Genomic DNA, 17,045 nt, shown 5'->3' with positions numbered 1-17,045 from the left:
TCATTATTTATTTTCACAATATGTGCTCATTACTTACTATCTGCAGTACTGGCAGTTATTATTATATATATTTTTGAATAAACAAGAGATAACTAAAATCCCCCATCTCTTTCTGCAACCTTGGCCCAGACCTGGAGCTTTAGATAATGAATGCAATTAAGGGCTTGCTGCATTAAACCTGCTGGTAAACAGTGGGTTTAGAGCTGTGCAATATTAGACTTGTTTTCTGTTTTTAGGGCAGAAAAAGGGGAGATAGGAGACTGTATCCATGAGGGACAAGACATTTTGACAGAGGTGAAGAAACTGTTCCCACATACAGCAGTTGAGGCAAGTTTTCGAAAGGTACCGGGTTATCACTGTAAAAGAGGAAGTACATTAATTATAATTGTCTGTAATTTAGATATATAGCAGGTACCTGAGTTCCATGAATTGTTTCTCAAGAATTAGGAATGCATGGTAGTAAATTTGCGATAATCATTTTGTGGATGCCTGTGAATATCTGTCACTTGATTTGAATAACATCATGTGTCTAGTTTCCATCAATTTAGCTACAGTACTATGTTGTAGCTAAAGCTATGATCAGTTGCAGATACCAAAACAGACACTGCTTCATGTGTCCTTGTCCTGATTTATTGCTAAATGCAAGAAAATTATGACGCAAATAATTTCTATCCAAAGGCACAACACATTTATTCTGCCTGAATATGTTCAAGAATCATTATTAATGGTCTTTTTGTACACCATCCTCAGAGCTTCCCTGTGATACACATTTGATTTTGTTATATACAGGGAACATAGGTTTTTAAAAACAAAGAAACTATCCTTGAATTGGTGTGGACTCATTTGCACCCATGTTCGAAGAAGTATAGTATCATATTTTGATGTGGACTGTAACTAGACTGACGATAAACTGTCAATATGAAAGCCCCCAAAGGTATCAGCTCTGTCTCCAAAACTGTGCAGCTACTGAAGGTGCTCCACAGATCTTTAGTATATGACATGCCTCCTGCCTTCTTGACAGCAAATAACTTCACTTCTATGTGAACATTTTCAGAGGAAGACAAATAACACCCAAGTTTAAGCCTCGGGCTAGACAGACCAAGCTAAACCATCACAGTTGGAGAATAGCAGGAAAGAAAAGTTCGTGTTTTTGAGATTGCAGTGAAGCTTTGGAAAGGTGTGTGAAGTAGATATGGTTCACATGTGACTGTAGTGGCACACTGCAAGACCATTTTATCTGCCATGGATAGAAGCAGTCCTGTGGCGTTTTTCTAATCTGTTTTCATTTTCTAAATTCGTGAGTGTACCAACAAGGTCTCCAGAGAGTGGGTACCTGTAAATCACATGGTGGAAATATTGTACTCCACTGGAGTCCAGCAGTGATGCCATAATGCATTGCCATGCAGAACAGATATAAAGCTGTGCTTGCTAGTTGGATCAATGTAGTGGCAATAATTTCTTGTTGGGTTGTTGCCTCTTTTTGAACCCACATTTCTTTTTTACTTTCAGTTCTGCTAGATGCTCCAAATGATTTACACCAGAACATATCCCTTGAGTAATGTTATGATTTTCAGCATTTTCTGGGTGTATATAAACTTACTTATTGTAAAGCTCTCTGATGATGGTTATTATATTGAAAATGTTTTTCTTGCATTTTGTAACAGTATGCCACCAAGACATTTAAACTTACTCACAATTTCTGTCTTATTTTGAAAAGAGCCAATCTTGTCTTAAAATGTAAGTGCACACATCATATGCATAGTGTCTCATTCAGCCATTTGAGTTAAAAGGACTACCCTGTAACCCATGACACATCAGGAAATGATAATTGGCCAGCACTAGATTATGGCAGCACTCGGAAACCTCCCCCCTCTCAAGAATTATAGTGCTGGCAACGAGCAGTCAGACCTTATTAAAATAAGAGGTTGTAGCTATGAATTCTATGTGTCAGAAGGGGGTGCTGACAGTTGTAACAGCTGAGCTGTCCTAAATCACGACACAGTTTCTGCTGCATGCCGTTTGGTGGACACTGATGCAGAAAAGGATAGATGGTAAGGTTTTTACAGGAACTATAATAGTTGTTCAGAATTGTTGGACCCATAAACCTCAGTCATCAGTCATGAAAGGAAGAATTCACTTGCACTCGTGTGTAAAGGAAAACTCTGAATTTAAAGATATCGAGCACTGATATAAAACTGATAAAAAATAGTTTTTATGTAGGGTTTTATGTTGCCCCACAACACAAGATGTCAGCAGTCACTCTTGGTTTTTAAAGTATTGAGAACCATGGAGTTGACAATCAGGGTTACTGTCACCTAAATTTACTATGTACATATTTTATATGTATGTATATTTAAATATGTTGCCAAATGGGAAATCAAACACCACAGGGACTGACTCAGACATTCAGTCGGTCACAGACGGACATCCTTTACACAGCTGGTCCCTGTGGTTATCAGATAGTAATGTAACTGAACATCAACTTTGCATTTTCAGTAACAAAATAATTAACAGGATGGGAAGACATAGGTTGATGAACAGCAGCAACAGCTTTATTTTTTTATGAACACACGTGAGAAAATGGACTTGGACAAAAACTCCTGGAAACACAGGACAGTCTGTTACAGTAATTACATACAGATGTGTTAGGAAGGAATTTCTGTAGAAGTAAGCATTGGCTTATCATCCACTGACTTGTATTTCTCTGTAACGTAGCATAATGTCAATGTTATGACATTCTCTCTCTACGCCCTGGACTCAAACCATTTGTGATGCTCCGAAATATATACATAATTATGATATATATTATAATTAATATCTCAAATGCTCAAGAATGAGTCGATTGATGGCTTGAACTACTAGTTGACCAGGAAAATCTTTGGTCGGGGCAGAAATACTCCCCAAGACTTGTAAACAGGCTTCCAGTTGAGTTCCCTTTCCCAAAGACTAGGATTGTGAACTGTCGTGAAAAGTTGTTTTTATCTGTGAGTTATATTTACCTCAAGTATATAAACAAAATGGAGCTGCCATAGCATCTGTGTTCATGAACAAAATTCATATTCTTCCTTATTTAGAAGCTAATGCTTCAAATTATCATTATAGCTTTGTAAACCTTGTGTACAAATACAATGCTCTCAAATATCTCTGAATAGAACATGGTCTAAAAAGATCTGCATGCAGGTACACTTAAGCTTATTTGCTGAAGGGCAGACTGAGGAAGATCCACAGGTGGGCTAAATAAAAGCCATATTATTGGCCACAGGAAAACAATCAAATTAAAGCAAATGACACCTTTTCAGAAAGCCGGTGAGGGGTCTGTCAGCCTGATGGAATCCTCATTTCTCTGGACCATTTGGCAGCAAGTTGCACCCCTCTTTCCCTCGTTCTGCCTTAATGGCCACGCTGACAGTGACATGATATTCCACATAAAAGGAGCCAGGAGGAGTGAGACGGAGTGCCAAACTTACATTAATGTGATCAGTAGTTGTGTTGCTTCAAGGCCTTGACAGGGTTGCCCATTATCGCTTGTCTGTTTTCCCCGCTTTAAATTGCTACTAATGCTGTCACTGAGATTGTTTCAGTGCACAGTGCATGTTGCTGTGAGATGTGCCTGGTTTTGTGTATAAAAATGTATTAAAAAAAGTTTTGAGTCCAAACCATTTAGCTTCTAGCCACTGCACTTATGATTATGAAACTTAAGCAGATGAGCATGTTGTAGGAGGTAGAAACACAATGCTCCATCATGTACTACTTGATTACACTCATATAAAGACCCCATGTCTTTTTTTCAATTAATTTCGATTCTTTACAAGTAGAGAAAGTTAAGTCCCTCTGCCTCCCAAAAGTGTATGGGCCTACAAGCTCTCATGCTGGGACTTGTCCTTCTAAGTGATATATATTGAAATGCATTTCAGGAGGGCATATTTCTATGCCCATACATTGAGATGCATAAAATCATGGAAGTTTGTGTGTATCCAAGTGTACTAGATGCTCTGTAAACACCCCGGCTCCTCCCCTCGGCCTCGTTCCGTCGGCACAACTTCAGCAAGCTAATTATAGCCGTCAATCATTGCTGTCTCCCCACAGTTTTTTTACCCACCAGCCCCTTTGTGCCCTTGCCCGCTGCCGCCCACGCTGCTTAGAGCCAGATTAGCTACAGCCAGGCGCAACGGGTTGAGCTGCATATGAGAGACAGAGTGAAAAAGAAGAGAGGGGATTCAAGAGCTGTTGATGGGCTCACTGCTTGCTTTGATGGAGATGGTTGTCTAGCTCCCATTTCAAGCACTGATGATATTCTGTTTAGCTTGACTACATTAATGTAAGGTACAGAGTGCCTTGACTGTAAAGATGTCAACCTAGAAGAGTTATTGTAATGAAAGAATACTCAATTCCTCTTGTCTTTGCCACGTTGTCTCCCATTTCCCACTGTCAGTTTCACTTACACAAACACCAAAGTTATCTTCTTCTACATTTATGATTTAAGTGGCGTATCTAGGTTATGAGATCATTGTTGACTTTTTTGTTTTGTTTTTGTTGTACTGTCAAAGTGAAAGATTTTCTATTATTCAAATGTTAGATCAAGTTGGGTAAAGACCACATTAACATTAATCAGTATTAATTAAAAACTTTGATTGCACAGCCTAGGCAACAGAAGTAGCTTATTATAGGCTGCTGCAGCTATAAGACTATATTTTCCTTCTGAAGTGGCATCTCCTCCTCCTCACCCTGTCTCTGCTCTTCTGGCTGGTTATTGCATTTTCTACACCTGGGGGGCAGTGTTGTCTTTCCTTTTCTCAAGTCACAACTACTGTTGGAGTGATATACCAGGATGTGACTGTATTTGATTTCCCCGTTACCAGCTTGGTTGTGCCTCACTATTGGGGTGAGTGAAATAGTGAGTTTTCTCTCGCCTCAAAAGCTTTTGGAAGGTGTGGGAGGAAGGGCTTACCACCCACTGAGGTGAGAGGTGAAATTAGGCAGGAGAAGAGGAAAGGTGGGAAAAATAAATACACATTGAGCATGTGTACCCACTCTTTACAGCTGTAACAAAACGTATGACGTAATCTCTTAAAAGGTTGAGAAAACCCTCTGGTAGATGTAGCTCACTTTATTTAAAAAGGGAAGAAAGGGAAGCATATGAAAACTCTGGAAAACAAATTTTTAGACCTCCTGAGCAAAACTGGAGCTTGTAGGTTGGGGGAAAAAGGGATCGCTATAATTATACATAACTCCCAGAGATACACACGTGTTTGTGTGTTCATGTCAGTTAGGGGATGAATCGCTTCAGTCCTAACTTGCCCTAGAGAGAGTGAGATGAAGTTCAAAGAACTGTCTCGCCATCTTTAATCATAGCAACAACCATTATGACTGCTGGAACAGAACTGATCTGAAAACAGCAGCTTGCTATCGGCGCCCTGCAGTGGCTCCACTGTGGATACCAGTACATGATAAACACCTTTCACTATCAGAGCCCAGCGCAGCGCAGTGCAGTACTCCAAGAAAGTCCAAGAAAGTTGGACTCAGAAATGCAAGAGTAAACTTGTTGGACTGATTATGTAACTAACTGAAATGTGGATTGTACATTTTTTTGATCATAAAATACACAGCTCAGAGCCCAAACTTACTTCATTTAACACTCTGATTGTGAGTGCATTAAGCACAGATTATACTCTTTTGCTGCCTTTCACACAGTTTATAACTTTATTCTTGCAGTCCTAGAAACTGGCTGTGCATTTTACTGATAAAGGGACCCTAATGATTAAACCTTGCCTATCTATTGGGATAAGCTATAAAACCCCCTAGATTACTGGCCTGACATACCAGGCAATATCCAAATTTGTTTTTTACATGACCATTGGTATTTCATTACTCCCTGGAAGAAGCCAGCTCTTAAGTGTGATTGGTTCTTCAACTTTGCCCACCGAGGAGACCATTTTACTATTCTGACTGGCCTAGCTCACAGCAGGCTCAAGACCTTGTGCAAATGAATAGAGGCAAATGTCAGTGATGTGTTGCTTACCTGCTGGGCAAACAACGTCCTCCATCAGCAATTCTATGTGGCTCTACTTGTACCTACTGTGAAATTAACTATGCATTCAATTTCTATCAGACAAGAAAATGATCCCTGCAGTCCACGTTTTTTTTCTTTTGAGTGCACAAACTTGCAAAGGTGTGCAAAGAAGCGAACTATTAAATTTGAAGGAATATTTGCCTTTCTGTGAAATGTAATATTGACTCTCTGGTTGATGAAAGCAACGCAATACATCAGAGTCAACTATTTGAGAGGTGGGATAGCATTTGATATATGGTTGATTTTTCTTTTCTTTTTTTTTTGTATGATAAAATTCTTGTAGAAAAATTCAAATTCACAGCCACCCTATGTTTTACTTTTGAGGCATCAAGCTTTTTAATCCTAGTCTCTTGCCTGCAGCCAAGCGAACTAGGTCTCCTGCACTCTTCATGGTTCAAAGCCTTTAACTATTGATGATCATCACCACTCTGTAGATGTGAAATGCGCTGTGGTGGGCATGTGCTTGCCTAAGACTGTGTCAGAAACATGTCAACTGGATTGTACCACACAGAAAGGTAGGCTTTCCTTAAAGTGATAGTCTGTTCAAAACCTATCTTGAATGAGCACATGAAACACTCACCCCTTGTTAGGCTGACAAGTCCTCTCAGCTGACTCCAACCAGAACCAGATTTAGTTCACGTGATCTTACCTAACAAGCAGAAACAAACAGTTATTACATTACATTAACAGTGCCTCCTGTAGGGTATTACATTAGTCTACTTTGGCCTTTCATTGCCTTTACACAATTTTAACTTTGTATTTTATTATTCTTTCGGCTCTTGTTAGAGTTGTGTGCATGCTAAGGGTGTAGACTGCAAATCCACTGGAGTGCATTAACTTAATGCCCCTGTTGAGTTTGATCCTGTTAAGCAGACAGGTAAGCAGAACAGCTGACATCCAGGAAAGATGCCACAGTGTTTTTATGCCTCCACACTGGTCACAGCTGTGGCTGGAGGCACTGTGTTTTTCGTTTGTCCATCCATCTGTCTGTTCCATTCTTTTGAATGCAACGTCTCAGGCGTACCTTGAGGGAATTTGTTCAAATTTGGTACAGTTGTTCACTTGTCCTCTGAACTGTTATGGTCAGACTGATTAGGTTAGGATTTTGGTGGTCAGAGGTCAAGGTCACCATGACTTCATGTGCATTGCATTGTTATGAACATGATATATCAGGAACGCCTCAAGTTGGTCATTACATCCTGATTACAATTTGGTGGTCAAAGGTCAAGGTCACTTTGACCTCACAGAAGACCTTTTTGGCCGTAACTTCCAATCATGACAGTTTAATACAGATGTCTAACAGGATAAAACTTGAAGTGATGACATTTTATATGCACACGGTCAAAGGTTAGTTTGATGTGATATCAAAATGTTCTGCACTTCTGACCAACTTGATTGGTTGGTGGAGGCACACAACCACAAGGTGGTAATTCTAGTTAGTTAGATTTGTGTGGCACTTTCATGGATCTACAGGCTAATGAAGGAGCCAGAGTTGAGCCCCTAATGGTTAAACAGTAGTTTCTCCTAGATGAACGTGAAGAAGCTGGAAAAAGTAGCATTTTTCTGTAGAGGCTCTGTTCTTGAGCTTTTCTTACATTTCTCTCCTTTCTCTGTCTTTGTGTCGGTGTGTTTTTTTTCTTTCTGTCCCTCTTGCAGGCTCTAGTGAACACAAACAGCTTTTGCCAAGGGATTTGTGGATGTGTATGAATCAAGACTGAGACTTGGGAGCACTGGGCGTGCCTTTTGTTAATAGAATACGCATGGTTGGGTCTCCCTGGGGCTGTTAGCGATGAGAGGAGAATGAAAATGTTAATGTTTGTGGAGCTGTCGTGGATTCTCAAAGATCGCTTCAATTTACTTACGTACCTCACAAAGAGTCCATAGGAGGAAGAATGAATTGCTTTAGAGGTGGAATACCTACCTTTCATCCTACATTTATATGATTCATCTGTGAAAGTTAAATCATCACCAGAAGTTATACTTTTGAGTTGCAGGTGTGCCCTAAATGTTTTTCAAAATCTAGTTATACTATACTCATAATGTCCTGTAGCAGTACTTTAACTAGTGGCCGTAATAGAATAGTAATTATGCAACAACTTTATTTCCTCCAAAGATTGTTTGGTAAGCGCAGATGCTCATTTTCAGCGATGCCATTTCACAGTCAGTTACCCACAACTTGGACCTGATTGGCTTTGCTGGAGCAGTTGAGGCATGAGTGCATTTGCTATGGGCATTTCCTCAGTAGTTTCTGAGCAGAGGGAGCACATTTCCTGGTCAGTCTTTTTCACAGAGTTACCCATGGTATTCAGTTGTCCTGTCCTTCCCTGTCTTCAGCTCCTAATTGAGCTTACAAAGACACACAGTGGACTTCAGCATCCAGAACTTTACTTTTTGTATACAGTGTAATAAGCTTTATCAAATTACAAAAATGTGCAAGTATTGTTTGGTTTCTCAATATTTAGTACTTGCTGTAAATAAACATGTTACATCAGGAAGATATTATTACCTTTGACCACCATGGTTGGGTAGTGTAGTAAAGATACTAACCACTGTTTAATGACCATGTCAGGCAGCCAAAAACCACAAATCAGCACAAGGGACTAAAGGAACAAAGACCTGCATTATTATTTTTTCTGGCAGAGATGATTGTGCATTTACCTTATTTTATTTAATTTACTCAGAAAAGTAGAGAGATTCACCAAGGAAGACACATGATATGATTTAGTCTTGAGAAAGCAGAAGTCCATATGCGATTCCAGAGGCAGAAGCTAACCATTAGATTATATCTGTATTTTTGCCGAGTGAATAGACAGACAAACACAAAAACAAAGTGAGAGACTTGTTGTTTACAAATGTTGTGCTCTGAGGTAACCTCCACATGTCCTTTCTGAAGGGCAAGCTGCCTTCACTGGATCCTGCCTGTGAATAATCCCAGGCCTAAATTGGAGTCAAAATGTCAATGTTAAAACCACAATGGCGAAGTGTCGGTGTACAGTATGAGTCATCGTTCCCAATACAAAATCACAGAAACAACTGAGCGTGGTTGGAAACACACCACCTGTGTTTTCTTTTACATCCAGCTGATATTTTCCACATACTCGTGTTTTACAGTTAAGATTACTCACCAAAGCTTTAATTTATTCTCAGTAGAAAGGAGGTGTTGTGTGGTTTCTCTAAACTCCCTCTTTCCTCCAGCTAGTGTCAGAGGCAGTTCATATTGGTGCGGCAGAAATGGGATAAAGTATTTCAGCAAATATCCATCTTGACAGTCCATAGATCAGAGAGGGAGGGAGCACTTCAATGCGTGTTCACCAGAGTGAGCGGCAGTGTCACAGAGGACGTTTTCCATGCTCCCTCCTCTTTTCACCTCAATTTATTATTGTTGGACAGGTTTTTCTATCAGCAAGTGTCCTGAAATGTAGTAGTGTAGTTTTTTTTTAAAGATTCTGATTACTTTGAAGTAGTTTTTTTTGTTTTTTTCTTTCCTGCCAAGGTGATTGTCCTTGTTTTTGTGTGGAGATGGTATGCTCATCATATTCAAGCTATTACATACAAAATAACTGCATGATCTAACTCACAAATTCACATCTCTAAATGTCACTTGAGAACATTATTAGGTTTTTTCCACATTCAAATTCTGCCCTCCAGTTGGTAACTTGACAATTTTGTTGTGATTTAGTAGCTTAGTCTCAGCAGTATTTCTCAGCAGCCATAGCAGCCAACAAAGTGACTGCTTTAATGGCAACAATCAATATGAACTGTTTATGATTTTTACTGCTGATGCATGTACATTAATGGTACTTTCTTGTCTGAGCCAAAGGAATCTGGTCAGCGTTTAGACAGCACAGGACAGCGACCAGTCCACAATCCTTGATTCCACTGTAGTAAACACACAGACCCTATAATTCTACCTATCTGTGACTCAGTTTTTAATGCAAAGGAATGTTCATATATACAGTGTATATATATATATGTGAATTGGCAGGTGAGGATTGGCTGGATGTGAGTGGTCACCTTTAAGCAGCCAGTCAAATATAACCCTGGAGGACAGTTGGCAAATCAGTAGTTTCTGTTGTTACCCATTATACACATTTCACCAACCACAGAACTAACCAGACATCTCTGTTTGCATATGCTCGCCATATTGTGATATCTATCAATATTGGAAAAAAGTCTTTCTGGAGCTTGGATAGCACCAATTTATACCTGATAAAAATGTCATGGCAATTTTTATTATGAAGTTTCTTGTGTAATATGTCCCTTGTGCCTGCATTTAACAAAATCTTTTTCTTTGTTCACTTTGGGAGAGATGATTTACCAAACTTAATCTTTCCTATTTTCTTATGATCAATTCAAAGACTGATTAATTTTCTGATAATTACTTTTAATCAATTAGAGGGCAGAGTTTTAGCAATTTTGACAAAAGTATTTGACAGTTGGGTAGGAAAGAGAGGAAAATATCAGAAGGTAACAAAAACTTTCATATTTAATATAGTTTCAGTCATAGGAACACTGAAGCAAAAATAAGATAAGCACAGACATCACATAATATATTGAACTTGTAGCTTCTAATGTATCATAATATTTTTGACTTTCATACAGTTTATTCCTGTTATAAACATATTTCACACAAAAGGTCTGAGTCTTAAATGCTTAAAATGTGGTACGAAATAGAAGAAAACAGGTGGTAAAGTTGGTGGTTTTCCACCATCACAGAGGTTAAACAGCTGTTGACTGCACGAAATCATGTCAGTTAAAATCTAGCCCACTGGTTACCTTCCCTACATTTGAGGGCTGTCTTGTAAAAGTGTTTTTGTTTAAAGAACACATTTCTGCAGGCAGTGGAACAGTCAAACTAAGAGCTGCCAGATATATCTGACCTGCTGACCACATACACCATGGCAGCTTCCAAACCTCTGGGCATACTTGCCAAGCAAACCACAGGAACAGCTCAACTGCACTCTAATGACTGGACAGGCCTGTTATTTATCATACATGCAAGCAGTTCCCACGATCAAGACCAAACATTCACAATTACATTAACTATGTGTGGGGTACATGTGAAGAGTTGATTTTTTTTTTTTTGTGTGTGTGTGCGCGCTTTTGCCCATGCTCTACTTTGTCACATAGTAAAGTGTGTCCATCATTATAGTCAATACTGAGCTCTCGGTTTTGACAAGAAAGGCCTATACACATGATGTGTGCTCTTGCTGTGTTTTTTTTTTTTTTTTTCCCCCTTGTGCTGTTGTAGAGGAGATGGTGAATCTCTCCATAGTTGATGGCTGAGACAAGGTGGTATCAGATATCCTGACCAAGTGATCAATATGGGATGGTGCTGTATGATAAAAAATGACTGTCATGGGGTACTCATTCACGAAAATGAAAACCCATCCACCCACACAGAAACAACAGAATTCAATCATTTCTCAGCCATGGGCGAACATCCACACCATTTTTTAAGAATAATAACATTAGAAAGAATTACATCAAGTTCCAAACAATGGGCTTCGCAATCTAGATGCTGCTTTGAACAAGCACATAAATAGTAATGTTCAAAGCAAAACATGATGCCTCATACTTAACGTACCTTGAGGATCAAAACACTCTCTTATTGGTCGCTGTAAAATGTTTGAAGAGATTTGAGTAGGGAACATTGAAACAGTGTATTTTGATGATGACTGAAGCAAACTGAGTTCAGAGGTTTGTGGATGTTTTAGTCCTTTTTTGTGCCACGAAAAATTTGTAGCAAGTCTACAGAGGACTTCATCACTTTTAGGTGATGAAGTAAATCATCATGTTCCCTCTTGCTTGAGCTAGCTCACTAAAGTAAATGTTTTCCTCATGTAGTTCCACAAACAATAAATCAGTAGTGGTGGCTGATGTTATTTGCCCTCTCTTTTCTCTCACTCACACTCTCACATATTCACACACATACACACGCACACACACACGCACGCAGCACAGACAGTAATCCTCTTAAACTGCATTTTAAGCAACCATTTGTCATCCTGCTGTTGCATCTTGGGAAAATTGCAGCTCTACAGGAGGAGGAGGAGGATATGGAGAATGACTGAGAGATAGCAAACACAGTCACGTAGCCACCTTTTGTAAATGGCCACTTTTCAGAGTCATTAAAGAGGATCCAATAGTCCAGGACTCATAATGTCTCTCCACGCATCTGTCTTCCTAATCATCACTGTTTGTGCATGGAATCTCTTTAAGTTATTGATACCTGGAGGGCTAAGGTGTACCTAACCCAGAATATAGTTATCATCATTACTCTTCGATTAAAGAACATGAGCATTCAAAAGCATGATTAGTATGAATAAAAGCCTTAAATGATTGTCTGCAATACCAGCTGTGGCTGCTTGACCTTGGGTACTGCTAATTCAAATGAGTATAAATGAGTACAGGGCTAAATATATCTCTCATTTCTGTAGCCACAAGTAGGGTTTGAGAATTTCTGACTTTGCTTCTTGGGATTGTCTTATGTTATAACAAACAAAAACAGATGCTATTATAATTATCTGATAGACACTTTTTTTTCATATAAAGAAATTATATTTGGTGACACACTAGCAGTGTGGTCTGTCGGTTGGTCCACTACTTTGGTCCAGACAAACAGTTGGATGAATTGCAATGGAATCTGGTGTCAACCATACATATAAAACTTTATCGTTAGGTTGCGTGATTTAGTAAACTTTTTACAGAGAATAGTAGATTGGACAAATTCAAATTAAAGCATAAATGGAAAAAACACATAGCACCACTGAGAAAGCATTATACAGCAAAATAACTTCACTTAGAAGGTATTCACAGAACCGATTGTTTAGCACTACTGTTGATGCTCACCAAAGCAAGAAGAGCACTTTTGTCCCTATTTTAATTCAATGTCAATAGTGTGTGTGTGTTTTTTTTGTTGTTTTTTTTATTTTCTTAATCACCCAACTTCTTTACTGATAAGACTGAATAATCTTGAACAACAGCAGACTGAGTTGTGACTTAACTCAATTTATATGTAAATGTAATATTTCCTGTGTAATGAGCTTATTGTATTATGTCAGCATTGGCTGATTTTGTTTTGTGTCATTCAGAATGGCAACTACAATCGGTATCATTACCTTTATATTCATTTTCTTTAATGCAGGCAGAGATTTGCATTGTGCACAGACTTGGGGCCATTGTGCACATTGTGCACAATGGCCTTAGGTCTGTGACAGGAACTATAAAATGCAGAACATATGTGAGTGTGAAGAGGGATATGTTTGTTCATGTTATTGTTACATTAAAAGTCGCTGCAGTGGATATAAAATGTGCTTACCATTAGCGCATACATGTGTAGTTTAAAAGGCCCTGATTATTTCTGAATGTTATTGTCATACAGATGATTGAACAGTCAGCTAAAGTAGAAGACAACTGTTTAGACCTTTTATACTGTGTATGCGTACTGTATATGTGTTTGCTAGTGTATAATGTCATTTGTACATTGCCTAAATTGTCCATGTGCTGAAGCCTTGTCTCAGCACTTCAGATATATCCAGCAGTGAGTGAAAGATATGTCCCAGTATGTGTTATTATAATAATAATAATAATAATAATAATAATAATAATAATAATAATAATAATAATAATAATAATAATAATAATATGTGTATACAAGATGGTGTGTGGTGTTTATCCAAGTTGCAATGTATTCAGTGGATTGATATGTTACAAACATTAGTCCTGTGATACAATACGCTACTGTAGGTACTGTATCCTCCGGTAGTTCAATAAGGATTTTGTTGTGCTAACTAGACTGATTTTGGTATGTTGTCTTTTATGAGAGGAAGCCCACTCTGGAAACACTGGAAATTGTTTTAATCCAGCAGCCTGGTAACATAGCTTCATGTTAGCTCTGAAGCAGAGCAGTTAATCCCATTGCTGTGTCTGCATTCTGCTTGCCAACACAGAAAGCACAGAAAATGCCACAGAGCTGTGGTAATTGTCTCACTTTGTACCAATGTTAAAATGCAGATAGGCAGTGTCAGCAAAATGCATATAAACACTGACTATTTCACAACTTTGCAAATGACAGAAATGTTACTGAAATGCTCAAGTAGAGTTCTACTTCCTGTGCTCACTGGGTCCGGAAAGCGTTGGGTTCAGATTCAGGTAGGACAGTTTCTCTGGGCTAAGGTTCAGGCCTGCATTTCCTTGTTTAATACGAAGGACTTGCAGTGTCCAGTGGGAAAATCAATTGACTGTGTAGTCTGCAGGCATAGTCTATGTGTTAGTTTAGCCTTGCTAGCTAACCAGAAATAGAAGTAATATAAAATTCTGATAGTATCACTGTAGCTTTTCAGGCAGGATGATAACAGCAATGGGTGGCTAATATGGAGAAGTATTCCCCAGATAGCACTACTTGCTTACAGAATCGATGTGTGTGCATCTACTTGGTGATGCAGGAATCTTGTGAATATTTTTTTTTTCTTTTGATATTCATTCCTGCCAAACTGGACAGTTGTCCAGTGATATACTATAAGAACCAAAGCATTTTGCCATCCACTTCATGAGAGATATTTGAGAGAAGTGCAGAACTCGTGTGAGTGAACCAGAGCATTATGTCATAGCATAGCTTCATTTCACCCCAAAAACCACTTTATGAAACTTTGAACCCAACCACTCTGGAAGCTGTGATTCACTCCTTCCTTGAGCTGTTGCTTTTGTAACTCCAGTCACGAAACGGTAAACATCCCTGACAAAAACTGGCATGTTGGGTTACAAAATGCAAACAAGAACAGTTTACAGAGACTCATTTAGTTGTTTTCAACAGCGGTGACACAAAGGTTTGGTTCTATTTCTGCCAACAATACTTTAAACAATGGGTACTGATCTGAGAGAGGCGTGAGGAGATTTATCTTGAGGAAACGTTAGTGTGGCATTTAAGGAAGCATTGCTGAGAGAGGGAGAGAAGACAGAGGGCTAAAATAGTACTGTAGAGTGAGAATGAGGCAGGGAGAGAGGTGGATGGACAGACCTGGTCAACAAACCCTTAGTTGCCTCTTCACCTGACACAGTGTCAAGATACAGACAGCATGGAGGAGGCAGTGGATGGAGGGATGGTGGGGTGGAGGGATAGCAGTCGGAGAAAAGGAAAGGAAGCCCAGGCCAGGCCCTGATAACGGAGAGCTGTCGGGGCTCAGGAGAGGAGTGGGAGACATTAGCCAAATCCGGACGGATCACAAGCCTCTGGATGCAATCCAGTTTTGCGGGGCTGCGATAAGGAGGCTGATTATGTGTCACCCATCAATTCGCCCGCCTCCTGCCGCTGTCTCCCTAGCCATAAATCCACTCATGACAAGCTCTGCTCTTCGGCAATCACCCCTCTCTTCTTCTTCAGTCTTGCCGTCCCTCTGCTCACTTCTGTCTGCACTATCCTCTCTGTGGTTTGCTGCAGAGAGAAAGTGAAGAAGGGGATTAAGCAAGTCTGGAAGTGACTGCAAGGATTGGGTCCCAAGTAATAGAGATTTAATTGATAGATCCTTTCTTAGAGAGTCAATCTTTTTTATAGGCTGGAGTGGAGTGTGAGGTCAATGATTTATTCAAGGCAACTTAAAAGTAAAGCAATTATTTGAGGAAAGTTATTTTCAGTTCTAATCTATAAAATATGAAATCTGTACATGTTTGTTTATCTATATACTGAATCTATCTGTAAATCTCACAGTCTAATCCTTTATAATCATGGGCAAATCATCTGCAACCACAATGTTGCATTTTGTAAAACTATGTATTTGCACCAAACTAAATGCCTTTTCCCCCACATTGTTCAGGTAGATGCTAATTAATCTTGATGTAGTTTAATCTTTTTCTGTTCTACTAGAAATTTCAAATTACAAAGATAAGTATTGGGGTTGTGCTGGAATAGGATGCTACTGCATGCAACTTCTTGCAAAGATATCACTGCCAACATAATAATTTTCTTCACATGCTCTCAAAGTTTTCCTTAAATACTCACTTCAAAGTGGCATCCACAAATTATGGGCAGTTAAATGCTTTTAGCACTTATTAATTACATTAGGAAACCAAATTGGGCAGCCGAGGTTTGATTTATTACCCAGCTAACTGGTTTTGTCACTCTGGGAATATGCAGATGGGGGCGGATGTTAGGATGTTCACCGAGAGAAAGATGGAGAGAGACAGCATGGCCAAACTTAGCCTGACCCTTACACACATCTCCACGCTAACCTGCATCTAAAGTAAGAGTCCTCTTGACCTCCTCTGGGTGAAGATGAACACACTGTAGACATGAATGAGGGCAGATCAAAGAATAACACATAATTTGGCACTCGCGGGTCAGTCACTTAATCACTCCACTTTCACTGTTCCAAAGGTCTTACAATGTTACTTTCTTGACAGTTTGTAATATAAAATGCCAGTAATTATTTGGAGCAAATGAGCCCAAGAACTTTATAATTTCCGTTTGTTGTACCACAGAGGAGCAGCAAACTAACTGTAATCAAAGCAAGCTAAAATCGGTGATGGCACTGTAGAAATGGTTCCAACAATAACATTTTATCAGTCAACTTTTTTTTTTTTTTTTTCATCAATGGTTGGAAAAACCTCGTCCAACTCATTTAAATGCAAAGTGTATTGTTTCACAAATTACTATTACCTTTGAACGAGTAATATTAAGTTTATAAATATTAAGTAGTATGGTATATTTAAAAATGGTCCCACTTACGTCAAGAACATTCTTCAAACCGGGGAGACAGTGGTAGTAATGACTATATTTGTTCCACTCCCTTAATTTGGTCTCTTTCTTAAGCTTATATTAAGGAAATGGCAATTCCTTCCCATTACTAGACTGAGTTGCTGGTAGATACATGTTTTTGCAGTTTATGTAAAAGCAGGGAGCGAACAAAATTGAAACGTTTCCTGTCACTAGCTGTTTGATGTGTTCTTGCAGCCACAGCACTGTCAGCAGAAGGCTCAT

The 17,045-nt window shown here is 39.1% G+C and overlaps 1 long non-coding RNA gene across 2 annotated transcripts in view; it reads left to right on the top strand.

The window, feature by feature from the left end:
- Positions 1–17,045, top strand: part of LOC139621280 (uncharacterized) — a 563,233-nt gene that overhangs the window by 25,933 nt on the left and 520,255 nt on the right. Inside the window, exon 3 of one of the 2 annotated variants that reach the window (XR_011690976.1) lies at positions 237–13,685. The exons of the other annotated variant lie outside the window; for it this stretch is intronic. This is a non-coding gene — a long non-coding RNA (uncharacterized lncRNA). Of the gene's footprint in view, positions 1–236; positions 13,686–17,045 lie in introns of those variants that run through there. 2 annotated transcript variants of the gene reach the window in all.

This window comes from Trachinotus anak, unplaced genomic scaffold, assembly GCF_046630095.1.
Source record: "Trachinotus anak isolate AG129_WGS33_773 ecotype Australia unplaced genomic scaffold, CSIRO_AGI_Tana_v1 ptg000005l, whole genome shotgun sequence".
NCBI classification, from domain to species: domain Eukaryota; kingdom Metazoa; phylum Chordata; class Actinopteri; order Carangiformes; family Carangidae; genus Trachinotus; species Trachinotus anak.
Note: the sequence above shows the minus strand (reverse complement) of the source record. Positions and strands in the feature narration are given on the sequence as shown.